Genomic DNA, 13,754 nt, shown 5'->3' with positions numbered 1-13,754 from the left:
TGGGTCATACACAAAAATTATGACACTGTGGTCAAAAAGGTGAAAATATGTATATTATGAAGGGGATTTATATAAGGAAATATAAAGGATATCTGCCCTTCAATGTAATAGTCGGTGACTACCTAGCTAGCTCCCTGTAAATAGGGGTAGTTCCAAAATTGCTGTCTATACTGATAAATTTCATACATGGAGCATCATCATATGGGAACAAGTGTATAATACCACAATAAATGAAGTATAATGTGCAAGCAGAAAAATACATAGACCACATAAATTGTAGTTATTCTCCTGGGTACAGTGTATGTATATACATATAAACAACTACACACACACACACATGTGTATATATATAGTACTTTCTGATATATAATATCTGTGATCTTAGGACAATTTCATTCCAAGTGTGATAGAAAGCAGGATAGTGTATAGGAGGAAAGGCTCTCTGCTATTGTATGGGAAAACTGGCTGCTGCAGAGCGTCGAGTATAAGCATAGGACACTGTGTGAGCGGATTCCACCCTATACATGGGGATAGACATAATAGGACATAGGCATAGGACACTGTGTGAGCGGATTCCACCCTATACATGTGGACAGACATAATAGGACATAGGCATAGGACACTGTGTGAGCGGATTCCACCCTATACATGTGGACAGACATAATAGGACACAGGCATAGGACACTGTGTGAGCGGATTCCACCCTATACATGTGGACAGACATAATAGGACATAGGCATAGGACACTGTGTGAGCGGATTCCACCCTATACATGGGGATAGACATAATAGGACACAGGCATAGGACTGTGTGAGCGGATTCCACCCTATACATGGGGATAGACATAATAGGACACAGGCATAGGACACTGTGTGAGCGGATTCCACCATATACAAGGGGATAGACATAATAGGACATAGGCATAGGACACTGTGTGAGCGGATTCCACCCTATACATGTGGACAGACATAATAGGACATAGGCATAGGACACTGTGTGAGCGGATTCCACCCTATACATGTGGACAGACATAATAGGACACAGGCATAGGACACTGTGTGAGCGGATTCCACCCTATACATGTGGACAGACATAATAGGACATAGGCATAGGACACTGTGTGAGCGGATTCCACCCTATACATGGGGACAGACATAATAGGACACAGGCATAGGACACTGTGTGAGCGGATTCCACCCTATACATGGGGACAGACATAATAGGACACAGGCATAGGACACTGTGAGCGGATTCCACCATATACAAGGGGATAGACATAATAGGACATAGGCATAGGACACTGTGTGAGCGGATTCCACCCTATACATGGGGACAGACATAATAGGACACAGGCATAGGACACTGTGTGAGCGGATTCCACCCTATACATGGGGACAGACATAATAGGACACAGGCATAGGACACTGTGTGAGCGGATTCCACCCTATACATGGGGACAGACATAATAGGACACAGGCATAGGACACTGTGTGAGCGGATTCCACCCTATACATGGGGACAGACATAATAGGACACAGGCATAGGACACTGTGTGAGCGGATTCCACCCTATACGTGTGGACAGACATAATAGGACATAGGCATAGGACACTGTGTGAGCGGATTCCACCCTATACATGTGGACAGACATAATAGGACATAGGCATAGGACACTGTGAGCGGATTCCACCCTATACATGGGGATAGACATAATAGGGCATAGGACACTGTGTGAGCGGATTCCACCCTATACATGGGGATAGACATAATAGGACACAGGCATAGGACACTGTGTGAGCGGATTCCACCCTATACATGGGGATAGACATAATAGGACACAGGCATAGGACACTGTGTGAGCGGATTCCACCATATACAAGGGGATAGACATAATAGGACATAGGCATAGAACACTGTGTGAGCGGATTCCACCCTATACATGGGGACAGACATAATAGGACACAGGCATAGGACACTGTGTGAGCGGATTCCACCCTATACATGGGGATAGACATAATTGGACACAGGCATAGGACACTGTGAGCGGATTCCACCTTATACATGGGGATAGACATAATAGGACACAGGCATAGGACACTGTGTGAGCGGATTCCACCCTATACATGGGGATAGACATAATAGGACACAGGCATAGGACACTGTGTGAGTGGATTCCACCCTATACATGGGGATAGACATAATAGGACACAGGCATTTGCTGTTGGACAGGGTGTTTAGGAGGAGAATCTGATGACAATGCAGTGCAGACTCGCTCTCCTGCGCCCCGCACAATTAGAGTACCTATAGCAGATAACAGTGTGAGGAATAGGCAGGGCAGGAGACAGGGTGCACTCTGCACTCTGTTCCCAGAAGGAGATACCTGTTGTGGTTGCTGCTCGTGATAGTCTGCTGACAGGGAGTGCCCCTGGTGGTTGTAAGGAGTTCCCTGAAGTGCCAAACACGTGTTTCACTGGAAGGGGCTTTCTCAATGGGTGGCCTGCAGAGGATAAGGCTGGATCAGTTTTTGAGCCAGCAGCGGCCAATGAGAATGCGGCTGTGATGACTGACATATTAAGAAGCCATACAGGAAGGGTCCTACACCTATCCAATCAAAAGGATGTGGATTGATTGACATTTTGTGAGAGCCAATCAGTATAATATCAGGCTGAGTCATCAGAGTGGGTCTGTAGGTAATTAGCATATGTAAACAAAAAATGGACTATGGCTTATTTATCTAAGTAATAACTTAAAGTATAAGATTTAATAATGATTCCCTATAATAGGGAGCAACTTATATTGTGTAAAGGGATAGTTCTGTATTTGTATACATATCTGTCACGTGCACATGTCCGTATACTGTATGTGCATACTCATGTGCATGTGTATACAAATTGTTTTTGGGGAGGAGGAAGTCAGTAAAAACCATAGGATTTTGGTGCATGAATTTAGAAGTAATGATTAATAATAATAGCAGTTATGGATAATAAATTTTACATTGGAAAATTATATAAAATTATAATGAAATAAGATAATTATATGAAGAAACATCATCATCTCTCTATATATATTTTATATGTATGTATGTGTATACACACATACATATAAATACGCATGTACAATCACATGTTATATGTCTCTGCGCCAACATATATATACTGATGTACAATCACATGATATGTGTCTCTGCGTCCTCATATACATACGCATGTACAATCACGTTATGTGTCTCTGCGCCCACATATACATACGCATGTACAATCACATGTTATGTGTCTCTGCGTCCTCATATACACACGCATGTACAATCACATGTAATGTGTCTCTGCACCCACATATGCATACGCATGTACAATCACATGTTATATGTCTCTGCGCCAACATATATATACTGATGTACAATCACATGATATGTGTCTCTGCGTCCTCATATACATACGCATGTACAATCACGTTATGTGTCTCTGCGCCCACATATACATACGCATGTACAATCACGTTATGGGTCTCTGCGCCCACATATACATACGCATGTACAATCACATGTTATGTGTCTCTGCGTCCTCATATACACACGCATGTACAATCACATGTAATGTGTCTCTGCACCCACATATGCATACGCATGTACAATCACATGTTATATGTCTCTTCGCCCACATATGCATACGCATGTACAATCACATGTTATGTGTCTCTGCGCCCACATATACATATACGCATGTACAATCACATGTTATGTGTCTCTGCGTCCACATATACATACACATGTACAATCACATGTTATGTGTCTCTGCGTCCACATATACATACGCATGTACAATGACATGTTATATGTCTCTGCGCCCACATATACGTACGCATGTACAATCACATGTATATAAATATGCATGTACAATCACGTTATGTGTCTCTGCGTCCACATATACATATGCATGTACAATCACATGTTATGTGTCTCTGCACCCACATATACATACGCATGTACAATCACATGTTATGTGTCTCTGCACCCACATATGCATACGCTTGTACAATCACATGTTATGTGTCTCTGCGCCCACATATGCATACGCATGTACAATCACATGTTATTTGTCTCTGCGCCCACATATACATACGCATGTACAATCACATGTTATGTCTCTCTGCACCCACATATACATACGCACGTACAATCATGTTATGTGTCTCTGCGCCCACATATACATATGCATGTACAATCACATGTTATGTGTCTCTGCGTCCACATATGCATATGCATGTACAATCACATGTTATGTGTCTCTGTGTCCACATATACATACGCATGTACAATCACGTTATGTGTCTCTACGTTCACATATACATACGCATGTACAATCACATGTTATGTGTCTCTGCGCCCACATATGCATGTACAATCACGTTATGTGTCTCTGCGTCCACCTATACATACGCATGTACAATCAGATGTTATGTGTCTCTGCACCCACATATGCATATGCATGTACAATCACGTTATGTGTCTCTGCGCCCACATATACATACGCATGTACAATCACTTTATGGGTCTCTGCGCCCACATATAAATACGCATGTACAATCACATGTTATGTGTCTCTGCGTCCACATATACATATGCATGTACAATCACATGTTATATGTCTCTGCGCCAACATATATATACTGATGTACAATCACATGTTATGTGTCTCTGCGCCCACATATACATACGCATGTACAATCACGTTATGGGTCTCTGCGCCCACATATACATACGCATGTACAATCACATGTTATGTGTCTCTGCGTCCTCATATACATACGCATGTACAATCACATGTAATGTGTCTCTGCACCCACATATGCATACGCATGTACAATGACATGTTATATGTCTCTTCGCCCACATATGCATACGCATGTACAATCACATGTTATGTGTCTCTGCGCCGACATATACATACGCATGTACAATCACATGTTATGTGTCTCTGCGTCCACATATACATACGCATGTACAATCACATGTTATGTGTCTCTGCGTCCACATATACATACACATGTACAATCACATGTTATATGTCTCTGCGCCCACATATACGTACGCATGTACAATCACATGTATATAAATATGCATGTACAATCACGTTATGTGTCTCTGCGTCCACATATACATATGCATGTACAATCACATGTTATGTGTCTCTGCACCCACATATACATACGCATGTACAATCACATGTTATGTGTCTCTGCACCCACATATGCATACGCTTGTACAATCACATGTTATGTGTCTCTGCGCCCACATCTGCATACGCATGTACAATCACATGTTATTTGTCTCTGCGCCCACATATACATACGCATGTACAATCACATGTTATGTCTCTCTGCACCCACATATACATACGCACGTACAATCATGTTATGTGTCTCTGCGCCCACATATACATATGCATGTACAATCACATGTTATGTGTCTCTGCGTCCACATATGCATATGCATGTACAATCACATGTTATGTGTCTCTGTGTCCACATATACATACGCATGTACAATCACGTTATGTGTCTCTACGTTCACATATACATACGCATGTACAATCACATGTTATGTGTCTCTGCGCCCACATATGCATGTACATTCACGTTATGTGTCTCTGCGTCCACATATACATACGCATGTACAATCACATGTTATGTGTCTCTGCACCCACATATGCATATGCATGTACAATCACGTTATGTGTCTCTGCGCCCACATATACATACGCATGTACAATCACATGTTATTTGTCTCTACGCCCACATATACATACGCATGTACAATCACGTTATGTGTCTCTGCGCCCACATATACATACGCATGTACAATCACGTTATGTGTCTCTGCGCCCACATATGCATACGCATGTACAATCACGTTATATGTCTCTGCGCCCACATATGCATACGCATGTACAATCACGGTATGTGTCTCTGCGCCCACATATACATACGCATGTACAATCACATGTTATGTGTCTTTTCGCCCACATATACATACGCATGTACAATCACATGTTATGTGTCTCTGCGCCCACATATGCATACGCATGTACAGTCACATGTTATGTGTCTCTGCACCCACATATACATACACATGTACAATCACATGTTATGTGTCTCTGTGCCCACATATACATACGCATGTACAATCACAAGTAATGTGTCTCTGCACCTACGTATACATACACACATACACAATCAAATGTAATGTGTCTCTGCGCCCACATATACATACTCATGTACAATAACATGTTATGTGTCTCTGCGCCCACATATACATACGCATGTACAATCACATGTTATGTGTCTTTGCGCCCACATATACATACGCATGTACAATCACATGTAATGTGTCTCTGCGCCCACATATACATACGCATGTACAATCACATGTTATGTGTCTCTGCACCCACATATACATACGCATGTACAATCACATGTTATGTGTCTCTGCGCCCACATATACATACGCATGTACAGTCACATGTAATGTGTCTCTGCACCCACGTATACATACACAATCACATGTAATGTGTCTCTGCGCCCACATATACATACACATGTACAATCACATGTTATGTGTCTCTGCACCCACATATACATACGCATGTACAATCACGTTATGTGTCTCTGCGCCCACATATGCATACGCTTGTACAATCACATGTTATGTGTCTCTGCGCCCACATATGCATACGCATGTACAATCACATGTTATTTGTCTTTGCGCCCACATATACATACGCATGTACAATCACATGTTATGTCTCTCTGCACCCACATATACATACGCACGTACAATCATGTTATGTGTCTCTGCGCCCACATATACATATGCATGTACAATCACATGTTATGTGTCTCTGCGTCCACATATGCATATGCATGTACAATCACATGTTATGTGTCTATGCGCCCACATATGCATGTACAATCACGTTATGTGTCTCTGCGTCCACATATACATACGCATGTACAATCAGATGTTATGTGTCTCTGCACCCACATATGCATATGCATGTACAATCACGTTATGTGTCTCTGCGCCCACATATACATACGCATGTACAATCACGTTATGGGTCTCTGCGCCCACATATAAATACGCATGTACAATCACATGTTATGTGTCTCTGCGTCCACATATACATATGCATGTACAATCACATGTTATATGTCTCTGCGCCAACATATATATACTGATGTACAATCACATGTTATGTGTCTCTGCGCCCACATATACATACGCATGTACAATCACATGTTATGTGTCTCTGCGTCCTCATATACATACGCATGTACAATCACGTTATGGGTCTCTGCGCCCACATATACATACGCATGTACAATCAAATGTTATGTGTCTCTGCGTCCTCATATACATACGCATGTACAATCACATGTAATGTGTCTCTGCACCCACATATGCATACGCATGTACAATCACATGTTATATGTCTCTTCGCCCACATATACATACGCATGTACAATCACATGTTATGTGTCTCTGCGTCCACATATACATACGCATGTACAATCACATGTTATGTGTCTCTGCGTCCACATATACATACGCATGTACAATCACATGTTATATGTCTCTGCGCCCACATATACGTACGCATGTACAATCACATGTATATAAATATGCATGTACAATCACGTTATGTGTCTCTGCGTCCACATATACATATGCATGTACAATCACATGTTATGTGTCTCTGCACCCACATATACATACGCATGTACAATCACATGTTATGTGTCTCTGCACCCACATATGCATACGCTTGTACAATCACATGTTATGTGTCTCTGCGCCCACATATGCATACGCATGTACAATCACATGTTATGTCTCTCTGCACCCACATATACATACGCACGTACAATCATGTTATGTGTCTCTGCGCCCACATATACATATGCATGTACAATCACATGTTATGTGTCTCTGCGTCCACATATGCATATGCATGTACAATCACATGTTATGTGTCTCTGTGTCCACATATACATACGCATGTACAATCACATTATGTGTCTCTACGTTCACATATACATACGCATGTACAATCACATGTTATGTGTCTCTGCGCCCACATATGCATGTACAATCACGTTATGTGTCTCTATGCCCACATATGCATACGTGTATGAGTCACTCTTTAATAGTTGGCGAAGAACGACCAACTTGAGAGACACTCTAGTCCAAAGTCACTTTAGTAAAAACCCCAAAAAAGTTACCAAAATTAAAGGAACCTACCCATGTGGCAACTGTAAAGCCTGTGGACACATAATCAAGAAAGAAAATCTTTGACCGGTACCAAAAACCCATAGAGTTAAGTCAATTTATTAACTGCAATGCAATGGGGTAATTTACTGTCTCGAATGCCCCTGTAAACTTAGGTATGTAGGGATGACTTCACGGACATTAAAACAGAGAATCTTGGAGCATGTTGGGAGTGTTAGAAACGCACTGGCCAATACACAAAAAATGAAAAAACTGACTTCTGTAGCAAGACACTTCTTAAAGATGCATAAAGGACGCTCCCAAGATCTTAAGGCATTTGGACTTGAATCATACATGCCTACCCTCCCGGTTTTCGCGGGAGGCTCCTGATTTTTCGGGTAACCCCCCGCACCCACGGAAGGGTAGGCACTTCTCCCGCATTCTGCCCACTTCCTAGTGAAGTGGGCAGAATTAGGAGAATACCCGCGGCAATCGCGGGTCTCCGTGAAGGGGGCGGGGCTTAAGCTGTGATTCTGCATGAATCACAGCATTTGGCCCCACCCCCTATGTAAATTGTGACCAATCACGTCAATTTGACCACGAGGGGGCGGGGCTTAATTACGCGAATCGGCCCCCTGCTGCTTCTCTTACCCGGGCTTCTCCGGGGAAGAGAATGTTAAAGGTAGGCAACCCTGACTTGAATATATCAGACTTGGAATTAGAGGAGGAGATTTGAACAAAATCTTATTACAAAGGAAGAGTCAATGGATTGAATGAGGGGAACAATTACATCTATAAGATGCCTCTCATTTATGTATTTATTATCCTGATCACATCCTCTTCATACTACTAGTTTTACACATTCATTCTCTCTTGTTATATACATCTATTCTTTAGTTTTTATATGTACCTAGAACCACCTTGTCCTTTTCCCCTGTTCTAATCAAAGCAAAATTATATTTTATATATTTTATTTTACGTATCTAAACATATGGGTATACATATGTGTGAGTATATACACAACTGGATGCATGCATCTGCCATCACTATTTTATTTATGTAATATTTTATCCTTCCTCACATACATTACATACGCCTACGCACACATAGATTGACACATATATATATATATATATCCGAGTAGAACCGAGCCTGCACATCCCTAATATATATATACCCCCATCTTTATTATCCCACACAACTAATAGGAAGCACATTACAACACACTATTTAAGTCACTATCAGCCCCTTCTTTTTATTAATAGACTTTATTCTATCCTTTTTTTCTTAAAGACTGACTCATACACATATGCATATCTGGGCGCAGAGACACATAACGTGATTGTACATGCGTATGTATATGTGGGCGCAGAGACACATAACGTGATTGTACATGTGTATGTATATGTGGGTGCAGAGACACATAACATGTGATTGTACATGTGTATGTATATGTGGGCGCAGAGACACATAACATGTGATTGTACATCAGTATATATATGTGGGCGCAGAGACACATAACATGTGATTGTACATGCGTATGTATATGTGGGCGCAGAGACCCATAACGTGATTGTACATGCGTATATATATGAGGACGTAGAGACACATAATATGTGATTGTACATGCGTATGTATATGTGGGCGCAGAGACCCATAACGTGATTGTACATGCGTATGTATATGAGGACGCAGAGACACATAACATGTGATTGTACATGTGTATGTATATGAGGACGCAGAGACACATAAATGTGATTGTACATGCGTATGTATATGTGGGCGCAGAGACCCATAACGTGATTGTACATGCATATGTATATGAGGACGCAGAGACACATAACTGTGATTGTACATGCATATGCATATGTGGGCGCAGAGACCCATAACGTGATTGTACATGCGTATGTATATGAGGACGCAGAGACACATAACGTGATTGTACATGCGTATGTATATGTGGGCGCAGAGACACATAACATGTGATTGTACATCAGTATATATATGTGGGCGCAGAGACACATAACATGTGATTGTACATGCATATTTATATGTATGTGTGTATACACATACATACATATAAAATATATATAGAGAGATGATGATGTTTCTTCATATAATTATCTTATTTCATTATAATTTTATATAATTTTCCAATGTAAAATTTATTATCCATAACTGCTATTATTATTAATCATTACTTCTAAATTCATGCACCAAAATCCTATGGTTTTTACTGACTTCCTCCTCCCCAAAAACAATTTGTATACACATGCACATGAGTATGCACATACAGTATACGGACATGTGCACGTGACAGATATGTATACAAATACAGAACTATCCCTTTACACAATATAAGTTGCTCCCTATTATAGGGAATCATTATTAAATCTTATACTTTAAGTTATTACTTAGATAAATAAGCCCTAGTCCATTTTTTGTTTACATATGCTAATTACCTACAGACCCACTCTGATGACTCAGCCTGATATTATACTGATTGGCTCTCACAAAATGTCAATCAATCCACATCCTTTTGATTGGATAGGTGTAGGACCCTTCCTGTATGGCTTCTTAATATGTCAGTCATCACAGCCGCATTCTCATTGGCCGCTGCTGGCTCAAAACCGGATCCAGCCTTATCCTCTGCAGGCCACCCATTGAGAAAGCCCCCTCCAGTGAAACACGTGTTTGGGCACTTCAGAGAACCCCTTACAACCACCAGGGGCACTCCCTAACAGCAGACTACCACGAGCAGCAACCACAACAGGTATCTCCTTCTGGGTACAGAGTGCAGCGCGCACCCTGTGTCCTGCCTTGCACTCTTCATTACATCAGGGCACAGCAGGGCTAGCTCTCTGCATGGATGTCCCTCTCTCCTGTACTCTTCCTGATGACTAGGGAATCCCCAGAACCGCTCACCTATGGTTCACTGTGTATCACACACATACCATAGGAAGCAGCATTCTGAGGAATACTAACCCTTCTCACATTTTTTCTTTTTATTTCTTTTACACTACTGTGTCCTATTCTTCACACTGTTATCTGCTATAGGTACTCTCATTGTGCGGGGCGCAGGAGAGCGAGTCTGCACTGCATTGTCATCAGATTCGCCCCCTAAACACCCTGTCCAACAGCAGATGCCTGTGTCCTATTATTTCTATCCCCATGTATAGGGTGGAATCCGCTCACACAGTGTCCTATGCCTGTGTCCTATTATGTCTATCCCCATGTATAGGGTGGAATCCGCTCACACAGTGTCCTATGCCTATGTCCTATTATGTCTATTCCCATGTATAGGGTGGAATCCGCTCACAGTGTCCTATGCCTGTGTCCTATTATGTCTATCCCCATGTATAGGGTGGAATCCGCTCACACAGTCCTATGCCTGTGTCCTATTATGTCTATCCCCATGTATAGGGTGGAATCTGCTCACACAGTGTCCTATGCCTATGTACTATTATGTCTATCCCCATGTATAGGGTGGAATCCGCTCACACAGTGTCCTATGCCTATGTCCTATTATGTCTATCCCCATGTATAGGGTGGAAACCGCTCACACAGTGTCCTATGCCTATGTCCTATTATGTCTATCCCCATGTATAGGGTGGAATCCGCTCACACAGTGTCCTATGCCTATGTCCTATTATGTCTATCCCCATGTATAGGGTGGAATCCGCTCACACAGTGTCCTATGCCTATGTCCTATTATGTCTATCCCCATGTATAGGGTGGAATCCGCTCACACAGTGTCCTATGCCTATGTCCTATTATGTCTATCCCCATGTATAGGGTGGAATCCGCTCACACAGTATCCTATGCCTATGTCCTATTATGTCTATCCCCATGTATAGGGTGGAATCCGCTCACACAGTGTCCTATTATGTCTGTCCCCATGTATAGGGTGTAATCCGCTCACACAGTGTCCTATGCCTATGTCCTATTATGTCTATCCCCATGTATAGGGTGGAATCCGCTCACACAGTGGGCTCTATTTACTACAATCCGCATATTGAATGCGGATTGTAGTGTGATATTACCGAGTGAATTCGCATTGCGAATTCAGGCAATATCACAGGGATTTACTATAAATCCCTTGCAGGGACAGAGCTTGCGATAAAGCTCTGTCGCTGCGGATCCCATCCGCACTCTAGTCGCGGTATTTTCGGAAAAAATACAGCGACTAAGAGCCCGCGCATGCGCCGACCGACCACCGCTACTACCCCCCACCGACGCTGCCCCCGGCGCTAAGCCCCACCCCCGCGACCCCCCCCCCTCCCCCCCCCACGACCCCCCCCTCTCCCTTCATTACACTTACCTGCATCCTCCTGGCCTCCGGTGATCTTCTCCGGGCTCCCCGATCAGGTGATCTCCCATACTGCACTGGGGCCTGATCACCTGATGACCGGGCCCCAGTGTACTATGGGACACCAGCTGACCGGAGGGGAGACATCACCGGAGGCCCGATCACCGGTCCCTGGATTCAGGTAAGGAAAAAAAAATGTTTAATTTTTTTTTTTCTTTTTTTTACAACAATCAGCTTGCGGTCTGCTTAGACCACATAGCTGATTACTGGTACCGGCTCCTGCCTCTGCTCTCCCCGTTAGAGCAGAGTGGGAGCCCGGTAACCGGGGGAGACCCTGGATAACGCCACCTCCAGGTGGCGTTATTATCACAGGGCTTCCCCCGGTATTTTTTTACAATTTATTTTTAGTAACTGTGGTCGGATCACATTTCCCATTACAATTATGGGAAATGCGATCTGCTTTACTAAAAATAAGTGATACTGGGGGTTGGAGTAGAATTTTACTAATTCTACTCCAATTGCCCTATAGTAACTACAGGTGATACTAAAATAATGTGAAAAGGGTGTGAAAACACAAAACAGCCTTTTTCACTTTATTTTAGTAAAAATAATGTTAATAAATAGAGCCCAGTGTCCTATGCCTATGTAAGACGCTCTGCAGCAGCCAGTTTTCCCATACAATAGCAGAGAGCCTTTCCTCCTATACACTATCCTGCTTTCTATCACACTTGGAATGAAATTGTCCTAAGATCACAGATATTATATATCAGAAAGTACTATATATATACACATGTGTGTGTGTGTGTAGTTGTTTATATGTATATACATACACTGTACCCAGGAGAATAACTACAATTTATGTGGTCTATGTATTTTTCTGCTTGCACATTATACTTCATTTATTGTGGTATTATACACTTGTTCCCATATGATGATGCTCCATGTATGAAATTTATCAGTATAGACAGCAATTTTGGAACTACCCCTATTTACAGGGAGCTAGCTAGGTAGTCACCGACTATTACATTGAAGGGCAGATATCCTTTATATTTCCTTATATAAATCCCCTTCATAATATACATATTTTCACCTTTTTGACCACAGTGTCATAATTTTTGTGTATGACCCATATTGGGATTTAGAGATCGGATATATATAAAACTTTTTTCCCTATCTCTTA

The 13,754-nt window shown here is 42.1% G+C and overlaps 1 protein-coding gene across 1 annotated transcript in view; it reads left to right on the top strand.

Annotated features, from left to right (window-relative positions):
- Nucleotides 1–13,754, top strand: part of LOC148435882 (cytochrome P450 4B1-like) — a 337,638-nt gene that overhangs the window by 297,333 nt on the left and 26,551 nt on the right. The gene's annotated exons all lie outside the window — the stretch shown is intronic.

Source organism: Taudactylus pleione, unplaced genomic scaffold (genome assembly GCF_031769625.1).
Source record: "Taudactylus pleione unplaced genomic scaffold, aTauple2 ptg001987l, whole genome shotgun sequence".
In the NCBI taxonomy this organism is placed as follows: domain Eukaryota; kingdom Metazoa; phylum Chordata; class Amphibia; order Anura; family Myobatrachidae; genus Taudactylus; species Taudactylus pleione.
This window is presented reverse-complemented; position numbering and strand designations above follow the sequence as displayed.